Here is a 24,993-nt window from a genome sequence, read left to right as displayed (position 1 = left end):
TAGGTGAAGATCCGTCCATGGGGTGTGCATCATAGTCCACTCCTCTTTATTGCTGAGTAGGGTTCTGCGGTGCGGACAGGCCACATGTGCTTCATGCTCTACCCTTTTGCTGGGCATCTGGGTTGACTCCAGCTTTGGGCCTCTGCAGATAAAGCTGCTGTGACCCGGGGACACATTAGTGTCAGCATCCCATTTGATCTCATTTCTCTCGGGTAAAAACCTCGGAGTGGAATGCAGGGGCCGTGTGGCAGTCACTGGGTCTGGACATGCTGCTGCACCTGTTTCCTCCCTTCCCCCCAAGTAGCCACCCCAGTGGTCCTCATGGCTTCTTCCCTCCTGCCACACCCCAAACAGGCTCCATACTGAGAACCCCCAGTTCCTTGCCATTCCTGTACACAGGACCCCTTTTCCAATTGGTCTCTCTGACATCCAATTTAAAATTGCTCTGTGCATGCCCAACATTTCAGATCCCCCTTACCCTGTGGGTGTAACACTCAGCATGTCTAACATCCTGTTTGTCATCGTCACCCTCCCACCAGCACCTCTCAGGGCACAGAGCTGTGTTCCCTGTTGACCCCAGTCATCCCGATGCTTACTGAAAGGTAGGAAGCACTCACTGGTGGCTGTTGATTTCTCGGGTTCCCTTTTCCAGCTCTCCAGACCTGGTACACACCTCCTCTTTCCCCAGCCCCGTGTCTGCTGCGGGGCTGAGCGGGCACCTGCCCTCTCGTGAGGTGAGGCCCTCCTGTGTGGCTCCATTTGTGTCCTTCCTACCACCTGTGTCCACTGGGGAAGGATGGGAGCAGGGAGTCTTTTTAACTTTTCTGAGCTGGAGACAGTATGTCTTGGGTGAGTTAATTCAGAGAGAGGAGAGTGGAGGAGCATTCTGTCCTGGGCGCAGTCTCCCTGATCTGCTTCTGCTGCTTGCTGTGTGCCTTAAGGGCCATCACTGCTCCCTCCCAGTCCCGGGGCTTCCCTCCTGCTTTGCGCCCACTTGGTGTGGCCAGCTTAGCTCCTCTGGCTCAGACCTTCGTGCTAGTGCTGTCAGCTCCCCAGGCAGGACAGGCATCCCTGAAAGGCGCCAGCAGAGGCCCTTGGGGTGCAGAGGGCGGAGGCGCCTCCTGGGGCTGGCAGGTTATGGCTTTCCTCAGGTGCCACAGGCTTTCTTTCTCCTCTGGGGAAAGCATCTTCCAGAGCAGATGCTCTTTCCATCCTCCTTGTTAAAAACCACTCACTGATGAGTGACAATCTAGGGCACATTTCATGAGTGGAATCCCAGACCATAGTTGGGAACCCTGGGCCCGCAGCATTGAGATGCCCAGCTAGAACTTTCCATGCCCCTGTAGGGGCACAGGCTAGTTGGAATCCAGGGAACTGGATCTCCTGCTGCTCCCTGCCCTGCCCCACCTGTCCTTTTTTGCCTGGAATTGTCAGGTCCCCTGGGTTTGGGACTTGGTCAAGCACGTACCCAGGATTTAAGTCAGCTTCAGCCCAGATTAAACAGAACAAAGAATAGGTAGAAAGCACCGTTTGTTGATTATTTTGACAGCTTTTTTTTTTAAAGGGTCACCCCTCTCACTTTGAGTCCTTTATGGGTTTTCGACCAGATTTTGTCAAGGAGAAAATCGGGTCTCTTTTCCCATTCTTTTGTTTTTACTGTATATAGAGGGGAGGAAATCTGTAAAATGTCAGTTAAATCCCCCTCTTGCAGCAGTGCTGCCAGCTGTGGGCCAGAACGTGTCATTTTATTAGTGTGTGTGTGTAGACTTGCTAGTTTATTAACAGTGTTGTGTTTGCGGGAGTGTTAGTTTATTTCATTGCTTTTTTGTAGTTTCTTTTATTTCAGCCCTTTCCTCTTCCTTCCCATCTTTCCTCACATGTTTGCCACACTCTGTTGAACACAACCATGTGTGCATTTGCCTGTGTGTGCAGGCATGCCAAACGCCACTGTACACACCGGGCCCTAGAGTCGTGCAAATTAAATTTCTCCCTATCTTTCTGAGAAACCCTAGGTGTCTTCTCTGTAACACAAGCAAATGCTAATGCTGTCTTTCACCTTCAAAAACACAGCCCACCTCCACCTGTTCAGCAGGGAGGTTCATGTCTGTTGTCTGGTCTGTCCACAGGCCTCCTTGTTCTCAGCCACAAGCTGGAGGCAGTGGTGGGGGAGGCGTTAGACCTTCCCTTAATTCAGAACAGCCCATGTGTCCATTCCCAGAGCACCAGGGCTCCTGGCCTGCTGGGCCCTCCCCTTCCAGGAGCTTGTCGTGGTGGTCTGAGCAGAAGTGCCCAGTGCCAGGTAGCAAAGTCCCCAGTGGGGCAGGAGGTCAGCTCCTCTGGTGACTGGCGGCATGAGAATGGTGAGTGAGCAGCACTGTGTGTTCTTACCTGATGGTTGATGAGATTACCCACCTGTGTCTCACTAAAAGACACCTCTTGGCTCTAGGAGTTGCCAAAATCCTTGGCTCAGTTTGCAGCCCTGGCTGTGATTTGTTTCTTGGGGGCCTGGGATGAGGAGATCATGAAAATCATCCTTTACAGACAGACACTATCAAGATTATTTGGTTCCCTTTAAACAGTCAGCTCTTAACTGGCAGGTGTGGGTGAAGCCACGAAAAGGGCAGGCATGTGCCATGTCTCAAGTGAACCCCAGTTCTAGGAAGCATCTCCCTCTCCAGCTGCCCCACGTCCTCCCTGATCTTACCTTGTAATAGATATTCCCCAACTAACCATCCAGTAGTGACATCTACCTGCAGACATTTCAAACATGCAAATTTTATATGTAAAAATGAGCAAAGATTAAAGTCTCCCCAAAAAAGTAACAAAAAAGATACATTATTGAGAGAAATATAAACTAAAAATGTTAAAGTAGAAACACCAGAAATTCCTCTCAAATACCCAATCCAATTGTAAATGAAATGTCAATAAAATAATGTCACATACTGTGTATGATGCTATAATGTTTATATAATTTCCCTTATCAAAAACAAATGTGAAGTTGGCTTCCTGATTTCTTTAAGATAATTACTTTTTCAACCTCTTCTAGAGAGTTGTGTGCGGTTTCTACCATAATACTCCCACCTGCATTCTTGATCCGTGTAACCATTTTATTTTTGTCACATCACTATGCCTGTTGAAAATATTTGTATTGATCCATATTCCACTGATTATTATTTCCAGATTTATTTCAGAGAATTCCATTCTTTTACCTGTAGGGACCCAGTGTATTAGGTTCCCTGCTGACTCTCCAGGATGCACGTGACGTCAAAAGGGTTTATGAGTGTATAAAGGAATGAATGAATTTTGGAAAACTGTCCTTCACAATGGCTTTATGTATCCAACATCGGATGAGGGCTATAGTTTTGCAATCATCTGGTGAATCCAATCAAGAAGTGTCTGTCCCAAAGAATAAAGCATTGACTAGGTTTATTATATGTGTAATCAAGGTGTGAGCCCTGGAATATAGCCCTTATTAGATTTATGGACTGTGTTTTCAATGGAATGCACAGCAGAGGTTATATTCACCTTGAGCAGAAGAAGCTGGACAGGGCAGGACTTAGGGAGAAGAGCAAAGTACTACTCTTTTCTGGAACTGGCATCACTACCTAATTGGCCTCACCCTGTCTTCCAAGTTTTGGGTTCTGATGAGTTCTCCAAACAATAGATGTGAGAAGACCTCATTTATTTATACTTTTATGAGCCTGACTATATTCAGATTTTTTTTAATATCAAAGGACCATCTTACATTTTCTTTGGCCAACCTCTGCCTCACCATATTCACGTCCTATTTTGGCAGTTCATGTGGTTTCCCTACTTTTGTCTTGAATCTGTTTCATTGCTTTAATTGCCTCTTCCAAGATTCTAAGTCTTTGGTGTTCACTGCTGTAAGCACTAGCCACATTTGGCTATTAAATTTAAATTAATTAAATTTAATTAACACTAACAATTTAGTCCTGCAGGAACACTATACAGATTGCAAGTATTGAATAGCTACATATGGCCAGTGGCTTCTGTAATGCATTGTGCCAATAAGGAACATTATTTTCATTGCAGAAACTACTCATAAGCATATTGATCTTAATTGTAGGTATTCTATTTTTCTATTTATTAATGATTATAAGTCATTTATTTTTCTTTCTATTAATTCCCTTCTGTGTATTTACTCGAATTATTTTTATTGTATTTTGTTTAAATTCTTAAGGTAAGGGGTATATATCATTTAAGTATTTCTATTAATTAATATAAGTGTTTTTCACTATGTCAGGCGAAGAATTTTCCTGGGAAAATTGTTTATTCTTTGTGACTTTGACACTTTTACATAATATATTCAACTATTATTAGCTTTTCATAATGTATACTTTTAAATTTGTGACAAGATTATTTAGAAGAGATTTATTTCCCTTAAGTTTCAGTTCTTAGATTATATTTTCTGTTTTCATTATTTTCTGGTATTTCTTTTGAGTAGGGAATGTTGGTTATATCTTCCAAATTTTTGAAGTTTCCCTCCATCTTATTTTGTGAATCATTTGTATGATGTCCTTGAACTCCTTTGAGATAAATTTTCATTCTTTGGGATGTTGTACTTTTGTATATACATTTGTTGAATAATCGTGGAATCCATTCTACTTATTTTGAGAAACTGGTATTGCCCTTATCAAAATATGTAAGAGACAAAAGCATAACAGATGATAAATAAGTTTAGTAGGCCCAACATGGTGACTTCATGCTAAGTCTGTATGAGTAAACCAAAGCCTAATTAAGTTCCTGTGTCTTGTGAAGGGTTCTTCTCCCAGAACCTGAAATCTGAGAATACCCAGTCATGACTCACCAGCTCGTTTTTCCTCCTGTAGCTTAGTTCCTCTAAATAAAAGCTAAGCCAAGTAAGGTGAGCTATCCTTAAAACTATCTTCTTTAAGACTATCTTACTCTGCGTATATGAGCCTTGCTCTTGGGTTGAATGTTACCTAAGTCAGGAGTCAGTTAATGAAGGTATAAGATCCAAAATATTAATCTCCTGGGTATTTTTTTGCACAGTTTTGGTGATGAGAACAGAATCTGAATGCACCGTGAAGGGCCCTGGAGACAAGAAAGACAGAAGAAGGTTCCTGCTGAACTCTGAGTTTTCTATTCTGTCCACCATCTCCAAGATTCATGAGTGAGTCCCTCTTGGATCTGAGCTCCACTCGTTTGTGTCTGAGCTCTCCAACATCACAAGCTTTCAGTCTAAAGGTCATGGGTCAGTCTTTTTGATGAGAAAATTCAAATTTTGACCCTGAGTCTTTAGCCTTAAGGTTCAGTCCACAGTTTCATTTTCCCTGTGACTGGTTTCTTTAACCTGTACATGAGTTAAGAAGTGAAATGGTAAAGATAGGATGCTCATACTCTTAAAATTTTGATTCTTCACCCTCTGGCACACTGGCATATTACATGTTCAAATATTACGGTGCTGGAAGCTGTACATATCAAACAAATTTGCAGTATCTGACCAAAGATAATCAAAAAAATTTTTTTATTCCTGCATTGTAACCTTTTTTTTGCATGCTGTCTGCTCTGTGTGTCCATTTTGCTGTTACATTCTTCTGTGTCTGTATTTATTTAGTTTTCCCTCCCCCTTTGCGGCTTGCTTGCTGTTTGCTCTCTGTGTCCACTTGCAGGGGGCTCTTCTGTGTTCTTGCTTGTCTCCCTTCTTCTGTTGCATCACCTTTGCTGAGTCAGCTCTCTGTGGTGTCTGCTGGCTAGGCGGCGCTGCTCAGTGTGCGAGCAAACTTGCCTTCACAAGGACGCCCCGGGGTGCAAACTGAGGGCCTCCCATATGGTAGATGGGAGCTCATCTGACTGAGCCACAGCCGCTTCCTGACAATCTAGAATTTTAATATCACTGTGAAACATTTCAAGTAGACAAAATTACTCATCCAAAGAGTGTGCTCCCTAATGGGACATCTCTCCTGCAAAGAGCTCTATTCAAATTGGCTTAGAGATACATATAAATATAATTTTTATGTAACATTTATGTAATCTAAAGCATCTTTAAAAATAAAAAAATTAAAGAAATTGCAGTATTTTAAAAGTTTCATTGAATGATTCTTTGAAAAAGGCAAATGAGAAATTAAAAGCTAATGAGATGTCGATGTTTTCTTTATTTCTCTGTTTTTATGTTTGATTAGTGGTTTAAATTTTAAATTGGAAGTGTAAACTCCAATTGTGTCTGTCTACTTGGTGTATGATATTTTCCTACCTTTGAATTTCATTTCCAAGTTAACTTATAAAACTCCTTCAAAGAGCTCTATTCAAATTGGCTTAGAGATGACATATAAATTAACACTCCTAATGTTATAGAAATCAAGTAAGTCAAATGTTTGATATTGCCAGTGGGAAAAAATTGTTGCTAGAACTAAATCTAAATATTTTGAAGATAATTAAAGTTCACAAATTAGGATAAACCTTTGGAAAACAGGGCTCATTTAATATTATTAGTCAAATAATGGGCATGTCTTTGGAATTATTAATTTAAATACAATATAAACATATAATTTCATTCTACTTGGGTGTGTATTCCCAACGTTATGAAGTTACTGGTCAAATAAAATGGCATTATATCTAATAGATCTTTAAGTTGATGAAAATGTAAATTTATATTGAAAGAATAATTGTGTTTTGAAGGCTGTTAGCTTGAAGACTGTTTCCAAGATCTTTTTGCTCATTTAAATATGTAAGGTTTGCAAGATGTGTTTTCTTAAGGGAAAGAAAGTTTTGTCTCAAAATGGAATAACTGGTGGTTGCAGAATCAGAAACAGGATTATGTTGGACAATCATGAATTGATACAGAAATTTGTATAAGTTTTGGAGAAAATGAATTTTATTTGTCATGGTCCTGGTTGGCTAAGACTTTATAGGTTTATAAGATTTTGAGGAGTTTTCTTACCAGATGATATCTTCATACAATGCTAGAATTCGATTTTCTCTCTGTTAAAAGGAATATTTTCTTGATTATTTGTCTGCTCTTAATAAGAAGTTATGAAAGGTTTTCCTTTACTGAATATCTTGCTTAGAAGGCAAACATTTTGTATCTTATCAGAATAACTTCCTGTGCTTTATATTTAACTTATCATCCTTTATCGTTTTGGAGAACAATTCTTCTCAGTTTTGAAATAATTATGTATAATTTACAATCATGCTACCTCCCCTCTTTACTTTAAAAAAATCTTTTGTTTTTAAATTTTTTTGCCTTTTCAGTTATCTTTATTAAATGTTATTTAAAACACTGAGAATACATTGATATCATTGACAATATAGTAATATTATTTACTCAAATTATATATATTTGAATTTGTATGCATTAGTAGTGATCGATTTTTGAATTTAGAAATGGAAAAATATTTCTACTTTATCTTAAGATCTGATTTTCTCCAATATAAGTGAATTCACAGGTGAATTAGTCCCATCATGCCGTCATTTTAAAAATATATTTTTTATTTACTTTTAAAAGACATATTGATCACACAAAATGTGACACTGAAAAATATAGGAGGTCCCATATAGCCCACTCCCCAAACCCCCTACATTTCCCACATCAACAACTTCTTTATCAGTGTGGTACATTCATTGCATTTGATGCATACGTTCTGGAGCACTGCTACACAGCATGGATTATAGTTTGCATTTTTAGTTTACACTCTCCCAGTCCTTACGGTGGGTTATGGCAGGATATATAATGTCCTGCATCTGACCCTGCAATGTCATTCAGGACAACTCCAAGTCCTGAAAATGCCCCACATCACAACTCCTTTTCCCTGTCCCTTCCTTCAGCAACTCCCATGGCCACTGTGTCCATATCGATGAGAAAATGAGAAAATTTCTTCGGGAAACGGACTTGGCCCAGTGGTTAGGGCGTCCATCTACCACATGGGAGGTCCGCGGTTCAAACCCCGGGCCTCCTTGACCCGTGTGGAGCTGGCCCATGCGCAGTGCTGATGCGCGCAAGGAGTGCCACGCCACGCAGGGGTGTCCCCCGCGTAGGGGAGCCCAACGCGCAAGGAGCATGCCCCGTAAGGAGAGCCGCCCAGCGCTAAAGCAAGTGCAGCCTGCCCAGGAATGGCGCTGCCCACACTTTCCGTGCAGCTGACGACAACAGAAGTGGACAAAGAAACAAGACGCAGCAAATAGACACAGAGAACAGACAACCGGGTGTGGGGGTGTGGGGGGTGTGTGTGGGGGTGGGATTAAATAAATAAATAAATCTTAAAATAAAATTTTCTTCCATTGCAAGACTCAACAATAATTTGGTAGTAGAATGCTAGTAAGTACACTCTAGTCCATGTTTTATTCTTCCATTCTGAGGACCCTGGGATGGTAATGCCCACTCTACCTCTCATTTGAGAGTTGGGCTTTGATCCTACATGGCTGGTGGATGGGACTCTCATGCCCGACAGCTGTAGTAGACTCTCTCGGTTTCTTGGTGTGGTTTCCATCCTCACCTCCCTGTCAGCTGACCTGGGTAAACACCTACTCTCCAGGTCATTGGACTTACCCAGGTTGGACTTTTTAAACTTTTTATTGAAATTATCATTCATATGTGATCATCCATAAACAGTAAGTGTAAAGTTTAAGTTGTGCTTTTGTAAAACAAATATGAATATCATCATATATTCAGGTCTCCCATCCATGACCCCACCACCAATACCTTGTATTGTTATGAAACAGTTGTCACAAATGATGAAAAAGCATTGTGAAAACATTATTACAAATATAGCCAGTATCTTTTTTCCCCTTTTTTATTGTCATTTTTTAAAGATACATAGATCTAAAAAAAAAAAGACAATTAAAAAACAAATGAAAATAGTGCTATTAAAAAATAAAGATACATAGATCACAAAAAATGTTACAATAAAAAATATAAGAGGTTCCCATATACCCCACATCCCACCCCTACCCCCAACTTCTGCATCAACAACCTCCTTCATCACTGTTGCACATTCATTGCATTTGGTGAATACATTTTGGAGCACTGTTGCATCGTATGGATTATACTTTACATTGTAATTTACACTTTCCCCCAGTCCATTCAGTGGATTATGGCAGCATATATAATGTCCAGCATCTGTCCCTGCAATATCATTGAAGACAACTTCAAGTCCCAAAAATGCCCCCACATCACATCTCTTCTTCCCTCTTCCTGTCCTAAGCAACTACCGTGCCCACTATCTCCACATTGATGATAGAATTTCTTCCATTGCTAGAGTCACAGTAGTTCTGTAGTAGAATACCAGGAAGTCCACTCTAATCCATATTTTATTCCTCCATCCTGTGGTCCCTGGGATGGTGATATCCACTCCACTTCTAAATTGAGAGAGGGCTTAGATCCCACATGGTTGATGGAAAGTGATTCTGCTGTTTGTAGTTGTGGGCACTCTCAGTTCCCTGGTGTGGTGGGTGACCATCTTCCCTTCCCTTTGTGCTGACCTGGGTAAGTCCAATGAACTGGAGAGTAGGATTTGCAACTCTGCTGAAGCTCAGTGCCCAACTGGCACATGGTCAGTCCAGAGATTGAGGTCTCCTGAGTAGACACCAACTCCAGCACCAATCACAATTTCAGTAATAGTGACAAAAGAGAAGCTTGTGTGGAAATGTCACATCTGAGTCCAACTCCATCACACTCAGGAGCACAAATTCCAAAGCAGGGCCCACTGACAAGGCACTGAACTCCGGAGCCGTGACCATAGAACCTGTTTGTCTCCATAGCCCTCAACAGCACCAATACCTGGGGTTGTATCAAATTTGGCTATCTCTGGGATCCTGCTGAGACAAGTGTAAGCACAACCCCTCTGATGACCTCTTGACTCTTTTTAAAGTCTCGTATCCATATAAACTCATTTGTCTTTACCATTTCCCCCTTTTATTCAGGGTCTTTTTATAGTGCATCACCAGCTGGTGGTTGGTAGTAATTCCTCAGCACCAGGAAGGCTCATCCCCGGTAGTCAAGTCCTACACTGCGGGAAGGTAATGCATTTACATGCCGAGTTTGGCTTAGAGAATGGCTACATTTGAGCAACATGGATGCTCTCAGGTGGTAACTCTTAGGCACTCTGCAGCTCTAGGCCTAGTTGAAATTTCAGGCATATAGACTCATGAGCATAGTCATCAGTATCAAGGGCTCATCACTGGACCATCCTTCTTCACTAGTCTTTGCCCTTGCACTTGGGAGATTGTTGCTGTTCCATTGGGGAATGTGGCAGAGCTCCTGTGGCTAGGAACTCAGCCCTCCCTCAGTTGTTGTTTGTAACTCTAACTACTATGAAAATACCCTAGGAATATCCTAACATATTTATATACCCTATATACATGCCCTGGAGAAATCTCTCCCAACCATGCATCCCCCATCAATGACACCACACACCATTGCTACTCCCCTGACATAGTTGAACCCCTGTGTGATCCAGAACTTCTTCAATAATGAAGCCAAATATATTGCCAAATCAATTAGTAGGAAAATAAAATAGTAATGATAGGTTTAAAGATTAGAAATAGAATACATACTAATTTAGAAAAACTAAAATGAAGTAAAAAATAAGTTGGGGTATACCTTTGGTGTAGTTTTGCCCAAACTCACCCAGTTAATAATATCCTGTTGTTAGTATTATAGACTTGTTATAGTTTATGAGAGAATATTTTCATATTTGTTTTATTAATCATAGTCCATCTCCTACTACAGGATTTGTTGTGTTATACAGTCTCAGGCTTTGTACAGTGCATTCCGAGTATACACTCATTCGCTCTCAGGTTCAACACAGAGTTGTTTTGTCATCACTCAAGTCAATTTTTGAACATTTTCATTACTCCAAAAGGAAACATCCCATATCTACTTATACCCCTATTGTAGTCTGTAAGAATTGATATAATATCTTTGCCATTGCTGCAAAAATCTTACAATTTTACTGTTAACTCTATTCCATAGAGTTACATTCGTTGTAATTTTCCCATGAACTACCATATACTTAACAGTTTGTAGAGGAAGAACTTTCTCACACTATTAACAACAGTCTTCAACACCACCACTGAAATTATTGTTATATAATCCCTACATTATTCTCTAGCTTCCTTTCAGTTGAAATATTACATCCACAGGCTATGCCTTTCTGCCCCAAACACATTTATAAATCTATGGTTATATTCACTATAATGTATTACGATCACCCTTATTCGTTACCATACATTTACAATAATTCTTATAAAAATTGTACAAACGTTAGGCATCAGGTCCCATTCTTAACCCACATTAAATTTCCTAGTAACTTATACTTTAGAATTTACCTCTGTGAGTTTACTCATTGTTTTAGTTCATATTAGCAAGACCATACAATATTTGTTTTTCTGTGTTTGACTTATTTCATTCTACATAATGCCTTCAAAGTTCATTCTCAAAGCCACGCCTGGTAACATGACATATCACATTCCCACAATCAAACCATAAATGATGTATTCTTGAACTCATACCATCGTTGGGATTTTCCAGAGAGTCCCTGGAAAATCACAAAGAATTTTTTCTTTCACCTTGCTAAAACTAGTTTTATTTATTGATAAGTTATCAGCTGCATGAGAAATAGTATCAAATTGAAAAGGATTTTCTAAGATTCCTTTGGTTAATTTATGTGACAAAATGTCATGAGTATAGTAATTCCAGAAGTTTTATAAAGTTTGTAGACATTTCTCAATATGCTCACTGTCTTGGAGATGTCCAGGTATTTGTGAACCTGATATTGGACAACAATATTATTTCTGTTCATAAGTTCATTTATTCTTAAAATAATATTTAATGAACTCTAAATCATTTACTTTTTTATCTTTTAAAACATTTATACTTGTTTTTATTTTTTTAAAGATACTTAGATTACTAAATGTTACATTAAAAATGTAGGAGATTCCCATATGAACCACTCCCTAACCCTCCTACACTTTCCCCTGTTGACATCCTTCATTAGTGTGGTACATTTGATGAGTACATAATGAAACATTGCCACTAAGTATGGATTATAGTTTACATTTTAGTTTAATGCATCTTCACAATTTTGTAAGTTATGACAAGATATATAATGGCCATATTTAGTCATTGCAGCATCATTCAGAGCAATTCAAATATACAGAAAATTCCCCCTTATTACACATATTTTCCCTTCTCCCTCCCCTCAGAACCTCTGGTGGCCATTGCCTCCACATTAGTGATAAAAGTTTTTCCATTGTTAGAACAACAACAAGTGTATAGTGGAATAACAATAAGTCTACTTTAGTCCAATCCCCCAATTCTGAGTATTCTTGAATGATGATACCCACTCAGCCTCTGATTGAGGTCGTGCTTAGATCTCATGGGGCAAACAGATGGAACTACCTTGCTTGCAGTTGTAGACTCTCTCTTTTCCTTGGGATGGTCATTGTCCATCATCATTGCCCTGCTAGTTGTCCTTGGTGAGTCCAGTGAACCGGAGAGTAAGCAGTGACACTGTGCTGAACATCAGGGCTTAACTGACACATTGAAAGCCAAAGATTGAAATCTCTTGGACATAAACGTATCAATTCTAGTACCAACTATAAGTTGAAATAGAAAGGGAAGAAAACCATGTGTTTTGAAACCACAAGTCAGAACTCAGTCCAACTCTGTCACACTTAGGAGCATAATTGCCAAAGTAGGGCCCACTGGCAGGGTGTCAAACTCCTGAGCTGTTAGCCCCGCCTATGTCTGGATGTCTCCAGAACACTCAGGAGCCCCACTATTTGAGGTAATATTTACTGTGGCAGTCAATGAGATCCTGCTGAGACATGCATAAGCATAACCTCTGGAATGATCTCCTGACTCACTTTGAAGTCTATTAGACATATAAACTGATTTGTCTTTATCCTTTCCCCTTTTGGTCAAGGTCTTTTTCCAGTTCCATTGTTAGTTATCCCTAGTGCCAGGGCGGGTCATCGCTGGGAGTCATGTCCCATACTTGGGGGAAGGTAATGCATTTATATGCTGAATTTGACATAGAGAGAGGTCACATTTGTGCAACAAGGAGGCTCTCAGGAGGTAACTCAAGCAATCTATAATACTGATTAAAGTTTCAATTTCAAAAGAAATGGTTCATAAGTACAGTCATCGATATCAAGGACCCATCAGTGGTCCATTGTCCCTCACAAGTCACTGCTCCTTTAATTGGGGGTTCTTGCTGCCCCATTAGAGAATGTAGCAGAACTCCCCAGGATGGGAATTTGATATTCTTTCAGTTGTTATGTGGCTCTCCACCCACTGTGGCAATGCCCATGAACACTTGAATACACGCATATGCCTTATAGGTATGCCCCATCGGAACCTCCTCCCATGCATCCCCCATTGTTGATACCCTGAACCAATCAATGATCCTCCCCTCCCACAGTTGTAATCCTTCTGTGATCCAAAACTTCTTTAAAAATGAAGCCAAAACATAAAAAATAAAATTTATAAGAGAATGAAATAACATAGCTTTAAAAATAACAAAATACAAAAATTTTAAAATTTTTTGATATAATAAAAAAAAATTAAAATTTTTTGGCATTTTGTTTCTTATCAGCGTAAGATCTGTTGTCGTGTATGTATAGTGACATTTTCTTCCATTTATTTCCCCAGTGTCCAACACTGTTGTGTTTATTGCATGAGTCTGCACCCACTGCTACCACTTGCTATGGCAGGATGAACACTCAAATACTCCCTAGAAGCCTGCCCCAGATGCGCCCTCTCCTGCATTCCCGCCACATCCAACACCCTAAATCAGTAACCCTCCCCTTGTGTATTTGCCAAAAGAACATTCCCAACATTATAGTTCAACCACATACCAGAAAATCCCCTGCGCTCATCTGTTTCCTCCCCTAACCCTACCCCCAGTTCCATGGATAGTGCAAACCAACCCTCCACCCTACCATCCTCACAGATCAGCACCACCCAACCCAACAACATCACTGTACCGCTGCCAAGCCCATCCACTGCATAGCTACTCCTTTCCACCTTATCATAGGTTTTGCCCATATTGGCATTAGCTCACAATCATCTACTCTTTCTGTCTCCTGTGAACCTGTCTTCCAGACTATAGTTTCGTAAGTCTGATCAATTTGTTTAATTTATAAATCTGTGAGTTCATGTAAAATTTGTCCTTCATTGCCTGACTTGCTTTACTTAATGTAAGGTCTTCAAGGTTTATCCAAGTTATCCCATATGTTAATACTGCATTCCTTCTTATAGCTGAGTAATATTTTATTGTAGGTTAATACCACAGTTTGCTTATTGATTCATCTGTTGATGGACATTTGGGTTGTTTCCAACATTTGGAATAGTGAATAATGCCGCTATGAACCTTGGTATGCATGTATCTGTTCATGTCCTTGCTTTCAATTCTTCTGGGTATATACCCAGCAGTGGAATTGCTGGATCATATGGCAGTTCTATACCTAGCTTCCTCAGGAACTGCCAAACTGTCCTGTACAGTGGTTGCAATCTTTTGCATTCCTACCAGCATTGGATACGTCTTCCAATTTTTCCACATCCCTTCCAACACTTGTAGTCCTCTCTTATTTTAATAGCCACCAGTCTAATGGGAACAAGATGATATCTCTTTGTAGGTTTGATTTGCATTTCTCTAGTGATGTTGAGCATCATTCATGTGCTTTTTAGCCATTTGTGTTTCTTCTTTGTAGAAGTGTCTACTCAAATCACTTACCCAATTTTTAACTGGGTTGTTCATCTTTTCATTTTTGAGGCTAGGATTTCTTTATATATGCTGGATATGTTTGTCATCTACAGAATGTTTTAATTCTTATGGTTCTCTTGATACAGTTGAAATGAGTTACAGGTCAGTGTGCTTCTTTGGTAATAAAGGACCACCTCAGAGACCTATGGAAAAGACTATATGCCACATTCCCTAAGGCATCAGATTGCAATGACATTAAGTAATTTTGAAAGAATACCACTCAACTAAATCAAGATTTCCATAATTCTAATGAAGAAGCTGATGGGTTCATGGGATTGCTAACATAATATATTTCCTCAAGAAATCTGAATTCTTATGAGTTCCTTCTACGTTCCTCATCTTCACCTAAAGTGTTGCAATTTTCTTAACCCTACTGCTTTGTTGCTCTTAACTAATGAGGGGGAAACCCCATGACTGTAAACTGTAAAATTAATTCACAATTAATGGCTTAATATATGCTCTTTTAACCAACCCAGATGCCATTCTGATTTTTAATGCTTCTTGTGATAGAAGTTCTAATGGTCAGTTCCAAGCAGGCAATGTGGTTACCACTCACTCAGTGAGAAAGCCTTTGACAACAGTTTTCTTCCCAACACGATGACCCCTGCTCTTACCTGCTAGCTCTCTGAAGGAAAATCTGTTAAGATCTACACTGATAACAGATATGCTCTAGGTGCAATTCACAATTTCAGCCTGCTATTGAAACAAAGGTGTGCCTTACTTCTGGACCTCCACCTAAAAATGTCTAAGTAATAATTTCCTTTCTGCCATTTTACTCCTAGCCATGGTTGCCATCATTAATATACAGGCTCACACAAAAAGAACTGAGCCTGAATATTAAAAAATGTCCTTGCAGATTTTTATGAGGTATCAGCAACTACTAAACTAGCTGAGATTATAAACTTAACCTAAAACTGTTTAAATGAATTGAAGAAAGTGGTTTTCCCTGGCCCAAAGTTTTACCTTTGCTCCTGATAATCATTCCTAACACTCCCTTTGGGAAATACAAACTCTCCCCATATTAAATTAATATTGGGGGGGGGTGAGGGGTATATGGGGACCTCATATTTTTTTAATGTAACATTAAAAAAATAAAGGCAAAAAATTAATGTGGGCAGTCCTATGTCTCTGGGAATAAAGAGACTAATCACTTATGGTGAAATCATGACATGAACAAATTTGCAAATCTTTACTGCGTTGTGCCCTGATTATCTCTAATAGGTAAAGGTTAACCTTCCTTGCCCACATAACAGACACCCCGTTAATCATACTATGGAAGCAAGAGACTTGGTGTACTGGAAATGAGACCAACAAAGGCTAGCCCTTGAAGAAAATTAATGGGGGGAGTTCTGGGAAAATGGCATTGATGTAGGCAGGCACTGCTCAGCTCTTTTGTAAAAAATAGCAGAACAGGGGCAAAATCCTACCTGAGTAGCAGTTTTGGGAATCCACAACAGAAGCAGAAGGCTGCAGGGTATTGTTCGGGAGGGAGCCGGACAAAGAGATAAAAAGCCCAGTGGGAAACCATGAGTTGCTCATCCCTGTGGCAGGAAATAGCAGGTGGATAAGCCCTACCCTCAAGGCAGATAGCTCCCATGGACCCTCTGGCTCTCACCAGCCAGTTGAGTAGGAGGGAGCATTTCCTGGGAGGAAGAGGGGTCTGATGAAGGGTGAAGAGTGGTTTCATTTCCATGGGAACTGGACAGGAATAATGGACAGAAAAAGGGAAAATTCATATATGGAGATTCAATAACACACACTCTAGATTAAAGAAGAATTTGTAAGAGAATTCATCAAATATCTTGAGATGAATTAAAATGAGAACATAACACATTAGAACCTACAGGAAGTGGATGTAGTTCAAGTGGTTGACTGCCTCCTTCCAATGTAGAAGATCCTGGGTTCAATGCCTTTTACCTCCTGAAAAAAATAACTACAGGACACTGAAAAGGCAGTGCTGAGAGGAAAATTTGCAACCCTCAGTGCTTACATTAAAAGAAAAAAGAACTAAAATTGAAGACCTAACTGCACACTTTGAGGAACTAGAAAAAGAACAGGAAACTAATCATTCATTCCCTTGCATACCTGTTTGAGTCTGTTCACTTTTGAATGCTAATCCCAAACCAAACTGAAGGAAAGAAGTAATAAAGAGAAGGAATACATGAAATAAAATTCAAAAATAAATCCAAAAAACAGTGGAAAGAACCAACCAACAAAACCAAAAGTTGGTCTTTGAAAAGTTCAAGAAAACTAACAAACCCTTAGCTACACTGATGAAGAAAAAAGAGGGGAGATGCAAATAATCAGAAATGAGAGGGAGACATTACCACTGACCCCGTAGTAATGAGAGATCATAAAAAGATACTATGAACAACCACATGCCAAAAATCTAGACAATGTAGACGAGATCAACAATTTCTCCCAAATGACAAATTGAAGAAATTGGAAACATAAAATCAAAAGTGAATAGATTGGGAACCTGTTATGGCTCAAGTGATAGCGCATCTGCCTACCATATGAAGGGTCTAGGGTTCAATATCGAGGGTTTCCTGACCCATGTGGTGAGCTGGCCCATGTGCAGTCCTGCTGCATGCATGGAATGTCATGCCTCGCAGGAGTGTCCCCCAAATAGGGGTGCCCCACATGCAAGGAATGCACCCCACAAGGAGAGCTGACCCATGTAAAAGAAGCACAGCCTGCCTAGGAGTGGCACTGCACACACACACAGCTGATGCAGTAAGACGATGCAACGAAAAAAGCAACACAGTTTCCCAGTGCCGCATGACAAGAATGCAAGTGGACACAGAAGAACACACAGTGAATGGACACAGAGAGCAGACAACGGGGCAGGGGGAAGGGGAGAAAAATAAATAAAATAAATCTTAAAAAAAAAAGTGAGTAGATTGAGATAGTCATCAAAATCTTCCAGAAGATGAAAAGCCTGGGAGCAGATTGCTTCACAGATGAATTCTAGACAATCATTCAAAGACAATCAAATACCAGTTTTGTTAAGGCTCTTCAAAAAAATCAAATACCAGTTTTGTTCAAGCTCTTCAAAAAAAAAAAATACAGAAAAAAATCTACGAAATCCTTCCACAAATACCAAATCATCTTAACATCAACACCTGATAGAGATACTACAAAAAAAGAAAATTACAGAACAATATCTATAATGAATATAAATGTAAAAATCCTCAACGAAATACCTGCAAACTGAGTCCAAAAGCACATTAAAAAATCATCATGATCAAGTGGATTTTATCCCTGGTATACAAGGATGGTTTAACACAAAAAAATCAATTAGTGTAATGAACCGTATTAATAAACTGAAGAATATAAATCACTTTATCTTGCTTGATGTAGCAAAGGTATTTGCCAAAATACAGCACTCTTTCCTGAAAACAAAAACCATCCAAAGGGTAGCAATAGAAGGACACTTTTTCAATATTGTAAAGTGCATATATGAAAAGACCTATAGCAGTGTACTCAATGGTGAAAGAATGATGTCCTGCTGAGATCAGGAAAAAGACAAGGATGTCCACTCTCACAATTGTTATTCAGTACTGTGCTAGAAGATCTGGCTGGAACAATTAGGCTAGATAAGGAAATAAAAGTCACCAAAATAGTAAAGGAAGAAATAAAACATGCACTATTCACTGATGATATGACCCTTATCTAGAAAATCCTAATAAATCCACTATAAAGCAACCGGAACTAATAGATGAGTCCAGAAGAGTAACAGGGTGCAAGATTAATAAATGAAATCAATAACAGGGAATTCATGAGAAGCTGCTGAAGACATGGGCCTCCTGTCCATGTCCACCTGTGGCTGCTTATGCAACTGTGATGTCCTGGCAACCTGAGTGAAATTGACTGCCTTGAGGAGCTGAACCTCTACAGAGATCAAGAATTCATCATGATAATATTTCATGGCAGTATCTTCTGTCCAGGATAAACACCCTTGAGTGGAAGAAAGTTCCCAGTGGCCACTCCTCTGCTTCTCAAAGAAAATTTTTACTTCTCATTTAATAGCAAGAAACAAAGACCAAACCTTTGAACTGAAAACAGGGAATGAAGTGATCAAGGGCCATTGCCCTTCAGAGGAAAAACTGATGAAAAGAGAATGAAGTTCTCCTGAGATGCACATCTTCCCCTCTTCTGTGATGGATTTCACCTTTGTTCAAGGGAATAATCCAAGATATTGAATAAAATATCGTCTTTAGACTGACCTTGATGTAATTACAGTTGTGAAGGAAGAAGCCCATTTTCTTGTACAAGGAGTAGCCTCCTTCATCTTGTTACCACATGCACATTTCTTTACCACAGACACCAAGCATGGGCTCCACAACAAAAGGATATGTACTCGTACTAGGACTTTCCTAGTTAGAGAGGAGAAGTCATTGCCTGGCTTCAAAGCTTCAAAGGACAGACTTACTCTTTGTTAGGTACTAATGTAGCTGGTGATTTAATTTGAAAGTACCGCTCATTTACCATTCTGAAAATTGTTGGCCCTTAAGTATATGATAAATTTATTCTGGTTATGCTTTATAAATGGAAAAAAAAAATACCTGGATGAGAGCACGTCTGTTGATAACACAGTTTACTGAATATTTTAACCCCTCTGGTGAGAACGACTGCTCAGAAAAGAGTCCTTTAAAATATTATTGCTCATTGAAAGGATTTGTGAGAAGATGGTAATGGACTTACCAGCAGAGCTGAATGCTCTCACCAAAAAAGAACAGAGAAAAAGCCAAAAGCTGTCTGAGGGACCTTCTTTGGGGGTCAGCAGACCAGGATAGTGTAACACAATTCCCAGGATGGTGTGGGACAGAAGAAGGTGAAAAGACAAACGTGAAGTACCAAGCTCCTGCAGCAGCCACAAAGGGCTCCCTTCCACCCCCAAACATACTAAGGGTGGGGTAAGACCCTTGTCTCACTGTGGCTGACTGAAAGGGGAACAGACAACTTCTTCCTTGTCAGTTAATTCAAGGAAAAAGGCAGGGGAGAGTGGGATGCTTTTCTGCAGTGAAATCAGCCAGTAGAGTCTATTTTAAATCTCTGACCTGGAGATTCAATACAGGAACATAGGAAAGCCCAGACTGAAACACCTCTGTGGAAAGGGGTGCTGACTAGAAACATCTCCTGGCTGGACTGGAAACTGCATGGACAAACACTACTCCTGCTTTGTGTATCTAATCCCAGGGAGAAAATTTGTGCACCACTAGTGAGTACCTTAAGCTGGTCAATTTTTAAGAGTGAAAATATGTTGAACCAAATATGAAGAGTTGTGGAAAAATAAATGAGGTGAGAGAGAGATTAGCCATCAGAGTAAATACAGCAACATATCCAGATGCCTAGACATCATTAAAAAAATACAAGCCATACTAGAAAACTGGAAGAGATGGCCCAGCCAAAAGAACCATCCAAATATCCTAAAGAGATACAGGATTTAATACAATTAATCAGTGATAATCACACAACTCTCCTAAGTCACTTAAAAGAATTTAAAGCAAATACGACTAAAGAAGTAAAGGATATTAAGGAGATACTGGGAGAGCATAAAGAACAATTTGGAATCCTGAAAAGTAATAGACACTATGAGAATGAAAGACACGATGTATGAGATTTTTTAAAAAAACATGTTAGAAGAACATACCAGCAGATTTGAATTGCTTGAAGCCAAAATTAATGATTTCAAAGATGAAACATCTGAACTGGAAAAGACAGGAAAACAGGAAAAGAAGAGAATGGGAAAAAATGGAACCAAGTCCCAGGGAGTAGAATGACAATGAAAAATGCTGAAATATTTGCATTATTGGTGTATGAGAAGTAGAAGTAAATGGAAAAGGGGCCAAAAGAATATTTCAGGAAATAACAACTGAGAACTTCCCAACCCTTAAAAAGGACACAAATATCAATGTCTAAGGATAACACACCCCAAACAGAATAAATCCAAGCAGACCTACCTCAAGACACCTACTACTGAAAATGACAAATATCAGAGATGAAGAGAGGATTCTGAAAGCAGTAAGAGAAAAGAAGAGCATCACATAGCAGGAAACTCAGTAAGATTAAGTGCCAACTTCTCATCAGAAACCACAGAGGGGAGAAGAAAGTGGTATGATGTACTTAAGCTACTGAAAGAGAAAAACTACCAGCCAAGAATTCTGTGTCTGGCAAAGCTGTCCTTCAGAAATGAGCATGAGTTCAAAGTCTTCACAAAGAAATAAAAACTAATAAAGTATGTTACTGAAGGGCCAGATTTGCAAGAGATACTAAAGGGGGTGCTTCAGCCTGAAAAGAAAAACAGAGATTTGGAGAAGAGTTTAGAAATGAAGATTATTAGGAAGGGTAAACTAAAGGATAAGAAGACAGACAATAGAACAGTATGACAACAGAGAGCTGGAGGACAAAATGGATGAAGCTATTCAAAGTTTTCAAGTAGCCCTTCACATTATCCAATGAACCCTGAAATATGGAAAGAAGAACTTTCTTGGGCAAGAACCCTCCAGGAGCAGCGCAGAGTGGCACAGAGGATTAAAAAGAGTGAATTATCAGCAGAAGTGATGGATTTCTCATGAAAGTCAGTTTCTGGCTATGACTCAGAAAGTGATGAGATTGTTGCTGTTTGTGCAGCTATTGCTGGGAAACAGAAGACATCTTGACACAAAGAAAACAGTGGTTGTTTTGTCTGCTTCTGGGAAGGTAGAGACTGTAACTGAGAAGGAAGATGGTGCTGCAACAGCAGACGGCTCTGTTTTTACCAAAGCCCCATGAAGGAACATGCATAGCATGAATTATCTGACTCTGTGTTTCTTTATCATTTAAAGTTTTAAAAATAGAGACATTTATTCTGGAGAAACACTGCAAAACTCCTCTTTGTAAGATAAATTTTATGGATGAAGCATATAAATCTAAATGGGAGCATTATTTTCTAGTGTTTGTGCTATGTTTGATAAGTTATAGTTTATACTTAAGATTAGGATTCTGAAGAAAATATTTTTAAATTAATTTATTGTAGTATATCTCTCATACATGAACATACGTAAAGAATAAGTGTATAGCAATAGTTATATAACATCATACGGGACTCTCATAATTCACCCTACCACCCATAACTTGCACTGTTGTTAAACCTTTTAAACTAATGATTAAAGAGCATTGTCCAAATATTACTATGAACCAAAGTATTTTTCCCCAAACAACACTATTATTATCTTTATATCATTTATATAGGAACATACATAAACAATTAAATGTATAGTAAAAGTTGTGAACTTACAAAGCAAACATGCATAACATCATACAGGGGTCCCATACATCAACCCTCCACCAACACCTTGCATTGTTGTGAGATGTTGGTTACAGATTATGAAAGAATATTGACAAAACCTTACTACTAATCATAGTCCTTATCTTACATTTGTGTGTTTTTCCCAGCCCACCTTATTATTATTTTTAAAATATGTTTTTTTATGACAGAGGTTGTAAACTTATAAAACAATCATGCACATGTGCAAAATTCTCAAACAACAGGCCTCCATCAACACTCCACACTGTGGTGGAGCATTTGCTACAGATAAGATAATATCATCTGATTTTTACCACATCCATAGTGTACATTTGGCACACATTTTCCATACTGCCCCATTATCAACACAGTACATCTTTGGGATAGATGCAAGATTATTACATTATTACTGCTAACCACAGCCCATAGGACATTCCACTTTTATTTTTCCCTTGCTTCTCCATATTCCTACCTCCCTGCAATAGTGATGTACAGTTGCTCTAGATAACAAAGGACACTTGATCTGTTCCATCAACCACAATTCTCATCTCTTGGATTACTGTGCTATTCAGTTTCTAGATTATTTTCTAGCAGTCTGTCAGTTGGCATTTACATACCTAGACACCCATTTTCAGCCACATCCCCTTTTATAAACTAGCTGTTACTCATTATGTGTTACCATCCACTTTTTACATTTCCACTCATTTACTGTAAAGCTAATTAAAACTTATGCGTACATTAAACATAGTCCATCTCAGTCCTCTTATCTCCTTTAAGAATCCATGACCTACCACCAGGTCTTGAAGATATTTTCCTATAATTTCTTCTAGAAGTTTTATGATTCTTTTATTTTTAGGTTTTTGATCCATTTTGAGTTAATTTTGTATAAGGCGTGATATAGGGGTCCTCTGTCTTTCTTTCAGCTATGGATATCCAATTCTTTAAGCACCATTTGTTGAATAGACCATTCTTCCCAAGCTGTGTGTGTTTGACAGGCTAGTCAAAAATTACTTGACCATACATGTGAGGGTCTCTTTCTGAACCATAAATTTGGTTCCTTTGATCTCTGTGTCTGTCTTTATGCCAGTACCATGCTGTTTTTCCTACTATACCTAGGTAATATGATTTAAAGTCTAGAAGTGATGGTTCACTTTTCTTTTTTATGGTGTTTCTGGTTATTCAGGACTCCTTATCCTTCCAAATAAATTTGATAATCATGTTTTCAATTTTTTTAATGCTGGTGGAATTTTTATCAGGATTGCATTGAATCTGTATACCAATTTGAATAGAATTGACATCTTAATGGTATTTAGTCTTCCAACCAGTGAGCATGGAATGTCCTTCCAATTATTTAGACCTTTTTTGATTTAACATTTTGAGTTGCAGTTTTCTGAATACGGCTGCTTTACATCATCAGTAAATTTGATTCCTATTTGAGTTTTTATCTGTCATATTTTATTTTCACCACTCTTTGACACTTTTGGTTACTTTTATTGATATAATCTTCATTTCTGTCCTCTCTTCCAGGGCTTTCTCTCCTGTCTTTTCATTTCATGCTGTAGCACAACCTTTAGTATTTCCTGACAATCTGGTCTCTCGCTTAGAAATTCTCTCAGTTTCTGTTGATCTGTGAATATTCTACTCTCACCCTCATTTTTGGAAGACATTCTTGCTGGATATAAGATTCTTGGTTGGAAGTTTTCTCTCATAGTATCTTACATATGTCATACCACTGTCTTCTTGCTTTCATGGTTTCTGGTGAGAAATGAGCACTTTGTGCATTTTTCGGTAAGTATTTGTGGCAATAGTATTAGTCCAGAAACAATAGCCCGACTGGCTTTCTCCCTTGTATTTATCACTACATTTTTCTTGGGTATGTTTCTTGTCTCTTCTACAAGGCTCTTGAGGGCAGCCAGACTGCTTGGGATTGAATTCCAGTAGTACCCACTCCTCAGCTGTGTGGCCTTGGGCAAGTCCGTTCATGTTTCTAAGCTTTAGTTTCTTCTCATTAAGTGGGAGTAAATTAGAGTCTACCCTTCAGTATTGTTAGTGTCTGAGCAACGTGCTAGTATACGCACACTGAACATAGTAAAGGCTAAGCCAACATTAGCTGCTATTGTTACAGTTACTGGGATTATCAAGAATAATTTCCCCCCTGAGAGCTGAGCCCACATATGGAGCTCAATAAAGTCTGCTAAGTTGACAGTTGATCCCCTCCAGGTCAGGTAATCAAATTACAGGCAGTGGGTTCTTCTTACCTGGAATGAACACGGTGCTGCTGTAATATATAAAGCAGATGATCCAACACCCCACCATGGCTGATCTGGGAACAAGAATCTGGGGCAAAAACAGACATTGAAATATGTTGCTCCCGGCCCAATAAAATTGTCAGATGAGCTGCTCTGAGCAAGTGCCTGATTAAGCGATTCTAAGTGCAACATTGTTTTCTTGGCAGCACCGATGATGAGCTCAGAATGGATCATCCGGGCTGACAGCAGAGGTGGTGTAGGGAGCTGAGGGTGTCTGAGCAGGAGACGGTTGGGAGAAACAAATGAATAGTATCTCCAGGGCTGCCCAACAGAAAGGCCATAAATCATAGCAGTAGTCAATTCCTTGGGGAGTAGATAACCCTGAGCGGGGTGCAGGGGTTCCAGAGGAGGTGGAAGGAACCCATTTCCAGTGGAGCCCTATTGGAACAAGCCTCACAGCCTGCACAATTGTTCTGCTCCTAATCGTGTGAGCTTGGCCTAGTCACTTAAACCTGCAGAGATCATGTCCTCATCTACGAAACAGGAGTATTAACACCTCACGGGTCTATCCCACTGCACTGTCCACTACAGAAACATGGCAAGTCCAAGCTGAAATGTGCTGTAAGTGTAAAACTACACACCAGATTTTGAAGACTTAGTATGAAAAAATGAACAAAATATCTCTTTCATACTTTTTTTTCACTAT

The 24,993-nt window shown here is 39.4% G+C and overlaps 1 long non-coding RNA gene across 2 annotated transcripts in view; it reads left to right on the top strand.

The window, feature by feature from the left end:
* The window catches only part of LOC131277421 (uncharacterized), a 149,494-nt gene that overhangs the window by 11,928 nt on the left and 112,573 nt on the right, over positions 1-24,993 (top strand). For both annotated transcript variants that reach the window (XR_009184591.2, XR_009184590.2), the window contains exon 2: positions 5,035-5,155. This is a non-coding gene — a long non-coding RNA (uncharacterized lncRNA). The remainder of the gene's footprint in view (positions 1-5,034; positions 5,156-24,993) is intronic.

This window comes from Dasypus novemcinctus, assembly GCF_030445035.2.
Source record: "Dasypus novemcinctus isolate mDasNov1 chromosome 19 unlocalized genomic scaffold, mDasNov1.1.hap2 SUPER_19_unloc_1, whole genome shotgun sequence".
Lineage (NCBI taxonomy): Eukaryota > Metazoa > Chordata > Mammalia > Cingulata > Dasypodidae > Dasypus > Dasypus novemcinctus.
This window is presented reverse-complemented; position numbering and strand designations above follow the sequence as displayed.